This window comes from Megalopta genalis, chromosome 10 (assembly GCF_051020955.1).
Source record: "Megalopta genalis isolate 19385.01 chromosome 10, iyMegGena1_principal, whole genome shotgun sequence".
Taxonomy (NCBI): Eukaryota; Metazoa; Arthropoda; class Insecta; order Hymenoptera; family Halictidae; genus Megalopta; species Megalopta genalis.
This window is the reverse complement of record NC_135022.1, coordinates 8,220,740-8,233,875: the sequence shown is the minus strand read 5'-3', so window position 1 is coordinate 8,233,875 and position 13,136 is coordinate 8,220,740.

The window sequence follows — 13,136 nt, the reverse complement described above, 5'->3', positions numbered from 1 at the left end:
GCCCGGCCGGTTAAGGCAAGACCCCCGTTCCTGTAAAACATGACCACAGGTTTACGGTATGTGTCCGACTTTAGTTGGCCCCTCACCTCAAGCCACTCCGGCATGGTAGAACCTGCCAGGGAATAAATTCCCCGCCGGCACAGCCTTGAGGATCATTAGGGCACGAAGCCCCCCCACCACGACAAGGTAGCGGACACGGGGGGGAACCTTGACATAACCTTTTTTTTTTTTTTTATTTTACGTGGAGGAAATCTGCTCGCCAGACACCCCCGCCCAGCCCGGGGGAGCGGGACGAGGGTAGTGTGGGGATCGACCCACTAAAACCTCCACGGCGACCTGAGGACGCAGGACCGATCGCTGGCGATTCAACGGGGGCGCCACGGGAACTCTTGAAGAACACTACCGCGGCTCCCCCTCGCCTGGCCGGCCATCAAGATGGTAACGATGGCCGGCCGCGTCCCGGGGGGAAATAAAATAAATCCTCCCCCCTAAAATCCATTTAAATTCGGCGGCGCGAGGGGTCGCACCCCGCACCGCCCCGACACGGCGACCGCGCGATAGGTGACCAGGGCCCCCGCCCTGATCACAGCGGCCGCCGGGGGGACGACGAGTATATTGGAGGAGGATTACAGTTAACCCTCGCCTCCTTCAGGCGACTCGTCATCCCCCACTCCCAACAGTGGAGGTCCTCCTCTGTTGGCGGGCGGCGGGCAATGAAACCAGCATGTTCTGGTACACCCGCCGCCCGCCTACTCTCAGCTGCCCGGGGTTTCTCGGCGTGGGCGCGCACGCCGTCCCCGGGCACGTCGGGCGGGATCTGTAAGCTCCCGATCCCGCTCGGCAGCCTCCTTCCGCGACATAACCTCCTCGCAGAAAGAGATTGCTGCCGCCCACTTCCCCGGGCCCTCCAGCATGGCCCCAACTAGGCTGGAGAGTGCGAGGTCGCGGCCGACTTCCCGTTTTAGGACTCGGCGCAGCGCTGAAAAGGCGGGACATTCCTCCAGCGTGTGCTGCGCCGAGTCTTCCTCCGCGCCACAATGGTGGCACACCGTCGTCGCTTCCCGCCCGATGCGACACAGGTAGACACCGAAGCAGCCATGCCCGGTGAACACCTGCGTCGCTCGGTAGGAGAGCCTGCCATGCCGTCTCTTCCGCCACGAGGTGAAGTGCGGCAGGTGAGCCCCGGCGACGCGCTCGCCGGCGTGGGAGCAAAGCTCGGCACGCCATCTGGCGAGCGCTAGTCGCCGGGCCTGGAGCTCGAAGCCCTCGACCGTCTCTCGCTCCGGCGGAGCCCCTCGAGCACGGCTGGCGATGCTTGTGCGCCTATAAACATAGGCGCGCACCGCCGCTTGAAGCTCGAAGGGAAGTTCTCCCGCCAGAGCAAGCGCCGCCACGGTAGACGTGGTGCGGTAACCTCTTATGAGGCGGATGGCCATCCGCCTCTGCAGCCGGCGCAACAACAGCGTGTTGCGTCGGCTGGTCATCACGTACGGCACCCATATTGGGGCACCGTATAAGGCCACAGACCGCACCACGCCCAGGTATAGGCGGCGCACCAAATCTCCCGGTCCCCCGAGGTTGGGCAGCAGGCGGCCCAAAGAGGCCGCCGCCTTTTCGACTCGGGGGACGAGACGGTCGAGATGCGCATCGAAGCTCCAGCGGCTGTCGAGGATCAGTCCGAGATATTTCAACTCGGACTTCACCTCTACGCAGGCTTCTCCAACCCGGATCCACGATCTGGCCGGTGGCCGTGACCGAGGCCGGCCGTGAAACCAGACAGCCTCGGCCTTCTCCGGGGCTATTTTCAGCCCCAGATCGCGGATCCTCGCGACGACGGCTGCCACCGCAACCTCTGCTCGCCGGATGGTCCTCTCGAAGGTACTCCCGACGGCGACCACCAACGTGTCGTCCGCGTAGCAGACGAGGGTGGCACCGTCGGGCAGGGAGGCCTTCTCCAGGACCGCGTTGTAACCCAGGTCCCACAGGAGCGGTCCTAAAACGGACCCCTGCGGGACCCCGCGGTCCACTTCCCACCGTATCATCCCGCACCGGCCCGGGTATTCAACCCACCTGTCCCGCAGGTAGGCCCCGATCACCCGCCTCAGATAGGGAGGCACCTGGTGATCGACGAGGGCCTCCCTAATGGCGGACCAGGGCAGGGTGTTGAACGCATTGACGATGTCAATGGACACCGCCAAGCACACCCCGCCCCTTGCCACGGCATTGTCCGAGAGGGACTTGAGACGGTCGATAGCGTCGACCGTCGATCGCCCCTCCCGGAAGCCAAACTGGCAGTCCGCCAGATCTGGGCCGTCGCGGGACAGGTGTCTGGAGAGGCGGGCAACAATGATCTTCTCGAAGATCTTGCCCGCCTCATCCAGGAGACAAATGGGCCGGTACGCGGAGGGAGAATCCCCCGGCCTCCCATCCTTCCTCAAGAGGACCATCCGACTTTCTCTCCATAGGTCGGGGAACGTCCCCGACCTCAGGAGCCCAGAGTAGAGGCTCCTCAGCCTCTCCCCCAGGACGCTCGCGGCGAGCAACCAGACCCGGCCGGGGATACCGTCCGGCCCCGGAGCGGTATTCTTGCCCCGGAGCCATTTGACGACCCCGGCCATCTCCTCCGGCGCGACCTCAAGATCCGGGGACCACTCATGTTCCTCTGGCTCAGGGACGGGCCGGAACGCCTCCCCGCTAACGGGGAATAAAGCGTCCACGACCCGCCCGAGCAGCCCCGGATCCAGGCTCTCCGTCACGGGGGGCGCCCAGGGACGTAATCGTCCCAATGCCATCTTGTATGGGCGCCCCCACGGATCTCGGTTCAGAGAGCCGAGGAGATCGCGCCAGGCCTGGTCCTTCGCTCGCCTGATGGCCAGCTGCAGGGCGACCACCTTCTCCCGATATCGCCCGTACAGCTGGGCAGTCAGCACGTCGTCCGTACGACGTCGTCGACGGGCGCGAGCGTACTGGCGTCGCGCGCGAACGCACTCGGTGCGTAATTCCGCTATTTCTCGCGACCACCAGTACACCGCCTTCCTCGGGAAGACCCTGGCCCGGGGCATGGCGACGTCGCAAATCAACGTCATTGCGCCCCGGAACCACTGGGCCTCCCCATTCCCGTCGACTGGCCCAGCCGGTGTTGCTGGCCAGGCCACGACGTGTGCTGCCGCCATCAGAGCGTCCTGGTCGAGGCGCTTCAGCGCCCACCGCGGCTGAGGCGAACCCTCATCGGCGGGGCGACGACGGGGTGTCGATGGTGGGGCGCCGGAGAGGTCGAGAACTATGTATCTGTGGTCAGACAACGTCTCGACCCCTTCCGCCACCCTCCACCCCGTAATACGGCGCGCGGCCGGGGGCGTTGCCCACGAAAGGTCAACGATGGACCCCCCGTTATGCCGCACGCACGTATGGACCGAGCCCGTGTTCAGAAGACGGAGCTCCAGTCCCGCCGCCCAATCCAGCACCTCCCGGCCCCTCGAATCAGTCCCGGGGGAACCCCAAGCCGTGGCCTTGGCATTAAAGTCCCCCAGGACCAGCACCGGACGGGGATGGCAGCGGGAGACGCATCTCCCTACCCCGTCCAGATACTGCTCAAACTCTTCGAGGGACCACCTTGGAGGTGCGTATATCGCCACAACCGCGGTGCCGCCCCAATCAACGGCCACGTATCCCAGGCCGCGCTCGATAAGCGAGCACGGCGGGGACCCCGGCCTCCCAGCCCAAATAATCGCGGCGGAGCCAATCGAGTCCCCCATCCAGTGTGGATGTTTGGGGACCCTGTGCGGCTCCGCCATCACGGGGGGGAACCTTTTTTTTTTTTTTTTTTTATTTTACGTGGAGGAAATCTGCTCGCCAGACACCCCCGCCCCGCCCGGGGGAGCGGGACGAGGGTAGTGTGGGGTTTGACCCACTAAAACCTCCACGGCGACCTGAGGACGCAGGACCGATCGCTGGCGATTCAACGGGGGAGCCACGGGAACTCTTGAAGAACACTACCGCGGCTCCCCCTCGCCTGGCCGGCCATCAAGATGGTAACGATGGCCGGCCGCGTCCCGAGGGGAAATAAAATAAATCCTCCCCCCTAAAATCCATTTAAATTCGGCGGCGCGAGGGGTCGCACCCCGCACCGCCCCGACACGTCGACCGCGCGATAGGTGACCAGGGCCCCCGCCCTGATCACAGCGGCCGCCGGGGGGACGACGAGTATATTGGAGGAGGATCACAGTTAACCCTCCCCTCCATCAGGCGACTCGTCATCCCCCACTCCCAACAGTGGAGGTCCTCCTCTGTTGGCGGGCGGCGGGCAATGAAACCAGCATGTTCTGGTACACCCGCCGCCCGCCTACTCTCAGCTGCCCGGGGTTTCTCGGCGTGGGCGCGCACGCCGTCCCCGGGCACGTCGGGCGGGATCTGTAAGCTCCCGATCCCGCTCGGCAGCCTCCTTCCGCGACATAACATCCTCGCAGAAAGAGATTGCTGCCGCCCACTTCCCCGGGCTCTCCAGCATGGCCCCAACTAGGCTGGAGAGTGCGAGGTCGTGACCGACTTCCCGTTTTAGGACTCGGCGCAGCGCTGAAAAGGCGGGACATTCCTCCAGCGTGTGCTGCGCCGAGTCTTCCTCCGCGCCACAATGGTGGCACACCGTCGTCGCTTCCCGCCCGATGCGACACAGGTAGACACCGAAGCAGCCATGCCCGGTGAACACCTGCGTCGCTCGGTAGGAGAGCCTGCCATGCCGTCTCTCCCGCCACGAGGTGAAGTGCGGCAGGAGAGCCCCGGGGACGCGCTCGCCGGCGTGGGAGCAAAGCTCGGCACGCCATCTGGCGAGCGCTAGTCTCCGGGCCTGGAGCTCGAAGCCCTCGACCGTCTCTCGCTCCGGCGGGGCCCCTCGAGCACGGCTGGCGATGCTTGTGCGCCCATAAACATAGGCGCGCACCGCCGCCTGAAGCTCGAAGGGAAGTTCTCCCGCCAGAGCAAGCGCCGCCACGGTAGACGTGGTGCGGTAACCTCTTATGAGGCGGATGGCGATCCGCCTCTGCAGCCGGCGCAACAATAGCGTGTTGCGCCGGCTGGTCATCACGTACGGCGCCCATATTGGGGCACCGTATAAGGCCATAGACCGCACCACGCCCAGGTATAGGCGGCGCACCAAATCTCCCGGTCCCCCGAGGTTGGGCAGCAGGCGGCCCAAAGAGGCCGCCGCCTTTTCGACTCGGGGGACGAGACGGTCGAGATGCGCATCGAAGCACCAGTGGCTGTCGAGGATCAGTCCGAGATATTTCAACTCGGACTTCACCTCGACGCAGGCTTCTCCAACCCGGATCCACGATCTGGCCGGTGGCCGAGACCGAGGCCGTCCGTGAAACCAGACAGCCTCGGCCTTCTCCGGGGCTATTTTCAGCCCCAGATCGCGGATCCTCGCGACGACGGCTGCCACCGCAACCTCTGCTCGACGGATGGTCCTCTCGAAGGTACTCCCGACGGCGACCACCAACGTGTCGTCCGCGTAGCAGACGAGGGTGGCACCGTCGGGCAGGGAGGCCTTTTCCAGGACCGCGTTGTAACCTAGGTCCCACAGGAGCGGTCCTAAAACGGACCCCTGCGGGACCCCGCGGTCCACTTCCCTCCGTATCATCCCGCACCGGCCCGGGTATTCAACCCACCTGTCCCGCAGGTAGGCCCCGATCACCCGCCTCAGATAGGGAGGCACCTGGTGATCGACGAGGGCCTCCCTAATGGCGGACCAGGGCAGGGTGTTGAACGCATTGACGATGTCAATGGACACCGCCAAGCACACCCCGCCCCTTGCCACGGCATTGTCCGAGAGGGACTTGAGACGGTCGATTGCGTCGACCGTCGATCGCCCCTCCCGGAAGCCAAACTGGCAGTCCGCCAGATCTGGGCCGTCGCGGGACAGGTGTCTGGAGAGGCGGGCAACAATGATCTTCTCGAAGATCTTGCCCGCCTCATCCAGGAGACAAATGGGCCGGTACGCGGAGGGAGAATCCCCCGGCCTCCCATCCTTCCTCAAGAGGACCATCCGACTTTCTCTCCATAGGTCGGGGAACGTCCCCGACCTCAGGAGCCCAGAGTAGAGGCTCCTCAGCCTCTCGCCCAGGACGCTCGCGGCGAGCAGCCAGACCCGGCCGGGGATACCGTCCGGCCCCGGGGCGGTATTCTTGCCCCGGAGCCATTTGACGACCCCGGCCATCTCCTCCGGCGCGACCTCAAGATCCGGGGACCACTCATGTTCCTCTGGCTCAGGGACAGGCCGGGACGCCTCCCCGCTAACGGGGAATAAAGCGTCCACGACCCGCCCGAGCAGCCCCGGATCCAGGCTCTCCGTCACGGGGGGCGCCCAGGGACGCAATCGTCCCAATGCCATCTTGTATGGGCGCCCCCACGGATCTCGGTTCAGAGAGCCGAGGAGATCGCGCCAGGCCTGGTCCTTCGCCCGCCTGATGGCCAGCTGCAGGGCGACCACCTTCTCCCGATATCGCCCGTACTGTTGGGCAGCCAGCACGTCGTCCGTACGTCGTCGTCGACGGGCGCGAGCGTACTGGCGTCGCGCGCGAACGCACTCGGTGCGTAATTCCGCTATTTCGCGCGACCACCAGTACACCGCCTTCCTCGGGAAGACCCTGGCCCGGGGCATGGCGACGTCGCAAATCGACGTCATTGCGCCCCGGAACCAATGGGCCTCCCCATTCCCGTCGACTGGCCCGGTCGGTGTTGCTGGCCAGGCCACGACGTGGGCTGCCGCCATCAGAGCGTCCTGGTCGAGGCGCTTCAGCGCCCACCGCGGTCGAGGCGAACCTTCATCGGCGGGGCGACGACGGAGTGTCGACGGTGGGGCGGCGGAGAGGTCGAGAACTATGTATCTGTGGTCAGACAACGTCTCGACCCCTTCCGCCACCCTCCACCCCGTAATACGGCGCGCGGCCGGGGGCGTTGCCCACGAAAGGTCAACGATGGACCCCCCGTTATGCCGCACGCACGTATGGACCGAGCCCGTGTTCAGGAGACGGAGCTCCAGTCCCGCCGCCCAATCAAGCACCTCCTGGCCCCTCGAGTCAGTCCCGGGGGAACCCCAAGCCGTGGCCTTGGCATTGAAGTCCCCCAGAACCAGCACCGGACGGGGATGGCAGCGGGAGACGCATCTCCCTACCCCGTGCAGATACTGCTCAAACTCTTCGAGGGACCACCTTGGAGGTGCGTATATCGCCACAACCGCGGTGCCGTCCCAATCAACGGCCACGTATCCCAGGCCACGCTCGATAAGCGAGCACGGCGGGAACCCCGACCTCCCAGCCCAAATAATCGCGGCGGAGCCAATCGAGTCCCCCATCCAGTGTGGATGTTTGGGGACGTTGTACGGCTCCGCCACGACTGCCAACCCGGCACCCCGCTCGGCCAGGCATTGAAACAGGAGATCCTGCGCTCTGGCCGAGCAGTTGAGGTTCACTTGTATTATCGGGCCCGGGGGCCCCATTACGCAGCCGTGTCCATCGCCGTCACGGCCGCGGATGCGGTGGCGTCTGGGACTTTAATGGCCCCATCCGCCCCCGCGGGCGCGGCGGTAGCATCAGGCGTTGCTGCCTTTCCGTTGCTGGCCACGGTGGTCGCTGCCTTGGCCATCGTGGTTACCTTCCCTTTTTTATTAAGTCTGGCAGACGGCCTCTGGCCGCCTCCCTTGCCTCGCCCCGCACCGGCAGGACATGCCCGGCTGCCGAGGCGGTGACCAGACGGCTTGCCCGCGCCCGCACAAAGGGGACAATTGGGTGTGGCCGTACAGGCTGCCACCTTATGGTCCCGACTGCCGCATCTATAGCAGCAGTCGGACCTATCCTCGGCAGAAGTGCACCGCTGACTGGTGTGGCCAACACCAAGGCAACGGTAACACTGCAGAGGCCGGGCACTCAGGGCCTCCACGGCTGCCTGGGTCCAGCCGACAGTTATCCGGCCCGCGACAGCAACCTTGCGAGCGGCGGCGGCAGGACATCGGACCCATAGGGTGCCCAATCCCGAGGGGGAAGACCGGATTTCGCCGGTATTGATGTCCGCCTCGCTGCACCCGCCCACGCGGGCAACAGCCGCAGCGACCTCCGCCGGCGTGGTCGAATCGACCAGGCCGCGCACCTTAAGGTCAGCTTTTTTGACCGGACGCGCGACCTTTACGCCGGTGCCTTCCAGCGCTTCTGCCACTTTTGTGGCGAGGACGGTGGCCTTGGCGGCCCCATCGGTGCCAGGGACCTCCAAAATTAACCCCCCAGTCACCGCCCTTCGCGGCCTCAGCGAGGCGATGCCAATTTCTGCCAGGTCCACCTTGGACCTGGCAGTGGCCATCGCCTGCGCGTAAGTAATGTCCACGCCAGACGGAACCGTTATGGTAACCGCTGCTGTGCGTGGCGGTCGAGGAGGCAGGGGTGTCTTCCTGGGGGCCGCCGGGACCACCCGTCCTTTTTTATTCGCGGCCGCAGTGGCCTTGGCAGCCGCCTTTTTGGCCTTCCGGCCAACCACCTGGGACCACGCCTCCTGGGGTGGAGGCGCGGCAGAGGGTAGCGCCGATTCTGCTCGCGGTCGAGCGGGCTCCGTCTCGGCCGCTATAGCCGCCCCAGCTTTCCCACCTTTCTTCTTCTTCTTCGCCCTGCGCCCCACCCTGTCCGAAGACTGTGTGGGGACGGACGGCCCAGGGGCCATCGATCGCAGGGCCGAGTCCGTTCGCGGCGCGAGCTCCCTCCTGAATGACGCCAATTTGGCGTCTATCAGGGCGCCTATTTGCGCCAGAAAATCTGCGGGCGCAGCCGCAGGTGGTGGCGAGGACTTTTCTTGCCCGGAGCGATGGCAATCCCGGGCGCCGACGATCGGCGGCGATACTGAGCCCTCTCTCGGGCGTGGCGGCGGAGGCATTGCGGCAGCAGCCGTTCTCGCCTCCACCACCTGCCGGAGCCGGGCCACCTCCGCCTGCAGCTCCGTCATTTGCCCCCTGAGGACGGCATTCTCGGCCTCCAGGACACGCGTGGCGTCGGTAGCCGACCTCACTGCCAGCTCGGACACCCCCACCCTGCCGTTTAAGGCGGCCACCCTCAGGGCGCGGGCCAAGTTGCCCTTCAGCCCCTTTGACACGCCGGAGATCCTGGCCACCTCATCCAGGCTCTCCAATATGGCGGCCGCGACATCCCGCGTTGGACGGTTGCGGAAATTTTCCGCGATATCCGTCTCGTCCGGGAGCGGGACGCTCGACCGCGATGGTCTCGGCACGGGGGCACCCGGGTCGAATATCGCCGCCACCTCCCTTGCCTCGGCCTCCAACTGCGAGGCCTCGGCCAGCCTAAGTTTGGCCTCTGCGAGGCCAACATATTCGCCGGTCGTCGGCGGCCGTCCTCTCTTCCTCGCCGACGAAGAGCCCGGGACACTCTGCGATGAGTGGTGGGAGGAGACAGAGAAATCTGACTCCTCCCCGTCATCGCACTCACCAAGGCCCGCTGCGGTCCTCTTTTTGCCGCGTGTTGCAGAATGCCTCCGCGACACCGGCTCTGTACATCTTTTGAGGCGCACGATAGGCCCGCGCACCTCCACCTCACGCTCGTTTCCCCCCTCCCCGGTTGTAATTGAAAAAGAAGAATCCATAATTCATCCCACGAGTGTGGTCGGAAAGGAGGTCACCCCGGGTAGAGCCGCCATACCCGGGGAAGGCTAATACGCCCGGGGGGTCGCCAGGTACCCCGGGGTTGTCCGCTAACGATTGGTGCACCCACCAACCATAGCTGGCGCTTACTCCAGCAACGCCCTCTTCACCGCGCAACACTGCTTGGGGCTAGGGATTTTTTAGAGAGGTTGTCATCCTCGCGGCCCGGCCGGTTAAGGCAAGACCCCCGTTCCTGTAAAACATGACCACAGGTTTACGGTATGTGTCCGACTTTAGTTGGCCCCTCACCTCAAGCCACTCCGGCATGGTAGAACCTGCCAGGGAATAAATTCCCCGCCGGCACAGCCTTGAGGATCATTAGGGCACGAAGCCCCCCCACCACGACAAGGTAGCGGACATGGGGGGGAACCTTGACATAACCTTGACATAACCTTGACATAACCTTTTTTTTTTTTTTTTTTATTTTACGTGGAGGAAATCTGCTCGCCAGACACCCCCGCCCCGCCCGGGGGAGCGGGACGAGAGTAGTGTGGGGATCGACCCACTAAAACCTCCACGGCGACCTGAGGACGCAGGACCGATCGCTGGCGATTTAACGGGGGAGCCACGGGAACTCTTGAAGAACACTACCGCGGCTCCCCCTCGCCTGGCCGGCCATCAAGATGGTAACGATGGCCGGCCGCGTCCCGGGGGGAGATAAATCCTCCCCCCTAAAATCCATTTAAATTCGGCGGCGCGAGGGGTCGCACCCCGCACCGCCCCGACACGACGACCGCGCGATAGGTGACCAGGGCCCCCGCCCTGATCACAGCGGCCGCCGTGGGGACGACGAGTATATTGGAGGAGGATCACAGTTAACCCTCGCCTCCCTCAGGCGACTCGTCATCCCCCACTCCCAACAGTGGACGTCATCCTCTGTTGGCGGGCGGCGGGCAATGAAACCAGCATATTCTGGTACACCCGCCGCCCGCCTACTCTCAGCTGCCCGGGGTTTCTCAACGTGGGCGCGCACGCCGTCCCCGGGCACGTCGGGCGGGATCTGTAAGCTCCCGATCCCGCTCGGCAGCCTCCTTCCGCGACATAACCACCTCGCAGAAAGAGATTGCTGCCGCCCACTTCCCCGGGCTCTCCAGCATGGCCCCAACTAGGCTGGAGAGTGCGAGGTCGTGACCGACTTCCCGTTTTAGGACTCGGCGCAGCGCTGAAAAGGCGGGACATTCCTCCAGCGTGTGCTGCGCCGAGTCTTCCTCCGCGCCACAATGGTGGCACACCGTCGTCGCTTCCCGCCCGATGCGACACAGGTAGACACCGAAACAGCCATGCCCGGTGAACACCTGCGTCGCTCGGTAGGAGAGCCTGCCATGCCGTCTCTCCCGCCACGAGGTGAAGTGCGGCAGGAGAGCCCCGGGGACGCGCTCGCCGGCGTGGGAGCAAAGCTCGGCACGCCATCTGGCGAGCGCTAGTCTCCGGGCCTGGAGCTCGAAGCCCCCAACCGTCTCTCGCTCCGGCGGGGCCCCTCGAGCACGGCTGGCGATGCTTGTGCGCCCATAAACATAGGCGCGCACCGCCGCCTGAAGCTCGAAGGGAAGTTCTCCCGCCAGAGCAAGCGCCGCCACGGTAGACGTGGTGCGGTAACCTCTTATGAGGCGGATGGCCATCCGCCTCTGCAGCCGGCGCAACAATAGCGTGTTGCGCCGGCTGGTCATCACGTACGGCGCCCATATTGCGGCACCGTATAAGGCCATAGACCGCACCACGCCCAGGTATAGGCGGCGCACCAAATCTCCCGGTCCCCCGAGGTTGGGCAGCAGGCGGCCCAAAGAGGCCGCCGCCTTTTCGACTCGGGGGACGAGACGGTCGAGATGCGCATCGAAGCACCAGTGGCTGTCGAGGATCAGTCCGAGATATTTCAACTCGGACTTCACCTCGACGCAGGCTTCTCCAACCCGGATCCACGATCTGGCCGGTGGCCGAGACCGAGGCCGTCCGTGAAACCAGACAGCCTCGGCCTTCCCCGGGGCTATTTTCAGCCCCAGATCGCGGATCCTCGCGACGACGGCTGCCACCGCAACCTCTGCTCGACGGATGGTCCTCTCGAAGGTACTCCCGACGGCGACCACCAACGTGTCGTCCGCGTAGCAGACGAGGGTGGCACCGTCGGGCAGGGAGGCCTTTTCCAGGACCGCGTTGTAACCTAGGTCCCACAGGAGCGGTCCTAAAACGGACCCCTGCGGGACCCCGCGGTCCACTTCCCTCCGTATCATCCCGCACCGGCCCGGGTATTCAACCCACCTGTCCCGCAGGTAGGCCCCGATCACCCGCCTCAGATAGGGAGGCACCTGGTGATCGACGAGGGCCTCCCTAATGGCGGACCAGGGCAGGGTGTTGAACGCATTGACGATGTCAATGGACACCGCCAAGCACACCCCGCCCCTTGCCACGGCATTGTCCGAGAGGGACTTGAGACGGTCGATTGCGTCGACCGTCGATCGCCCCTCCCGGAAGCCAAACTGGCAGTCCGCCAGATCTGGGCCGTCGCGGGACAGGTGTCTGGAGAGGCGGGCAACAATGATCTTCTCGAAGATCTTGCCCGCCTCATCCAGGATACAAATGGGCCGGTACGCGGAGGGAGAATCCCCCGGCCTCCCATCCTTCCTCAAGAGGACCATCCGACTTTCTCTCCATAGGTCGGGGAACGTCCCCGACCTCAGGAGCCCAGAGTAGAGGCTCCTCAGCCACTCCCCCAGGACGCTCGCGGCGAGCAGCCAGACCCGGCCGGGGATACCGTCCGGCCCCGGGGCGGTATTCTTGCCCCGGAGCCATTTGACGACCGCGGCCATCTCCTCCGGCGCGACCTCAAGATCCGGGGACCACTCATGTTCCTCTGGCTCAGGGACGAGCCGGGACACCTCCCCGCTAACGGGGAATAAAGCGTCCACGACCCGCCCGAGCAGCTCCGGATCCAGGCTCTCCGTCACGGGTGGCGCCCAGGGACGTAATCGCTCCAATGCCATCTTGTATGGGCGCCCCCACGGATCTCGGTTCAGAGAGCCGAGGAGATCGCGCCAGGCCTGGTCCTTCGCTCGCCTGATGGCCAGCTGCAGGGCGACCACCTTCTCCCGATATAGCCCGTACAGCTGGGCAGCCAGCACGTCGTCCGTACGTCGTCGTCGACGGGCGCGAGCGTACTGGCGTCGCGCGCGAACGCACTCGGTGCGTAATTCCGCTATCTCGCGCGACCACCAGTACACCGCCTTCCTCGGGAAGACCCTGGCCCGGGGCATGGCGACGTCGCAAACCGACGTCATTGCGCCCCGGAACCAATGGGCCTCCCCATTCCCGTCGACTGGCCCGGTCGGTGTTGCTGGCCAGGCCACGACGTGGGCTGCCGCCATCAGAGCGTCCTGGTCGAGGCGCTTCAGCGCCCACCGCGGTCGAGGCGAACCTTCATCGGCGGGGCGACGACGGGGTGTCGATGGTGGGGCGG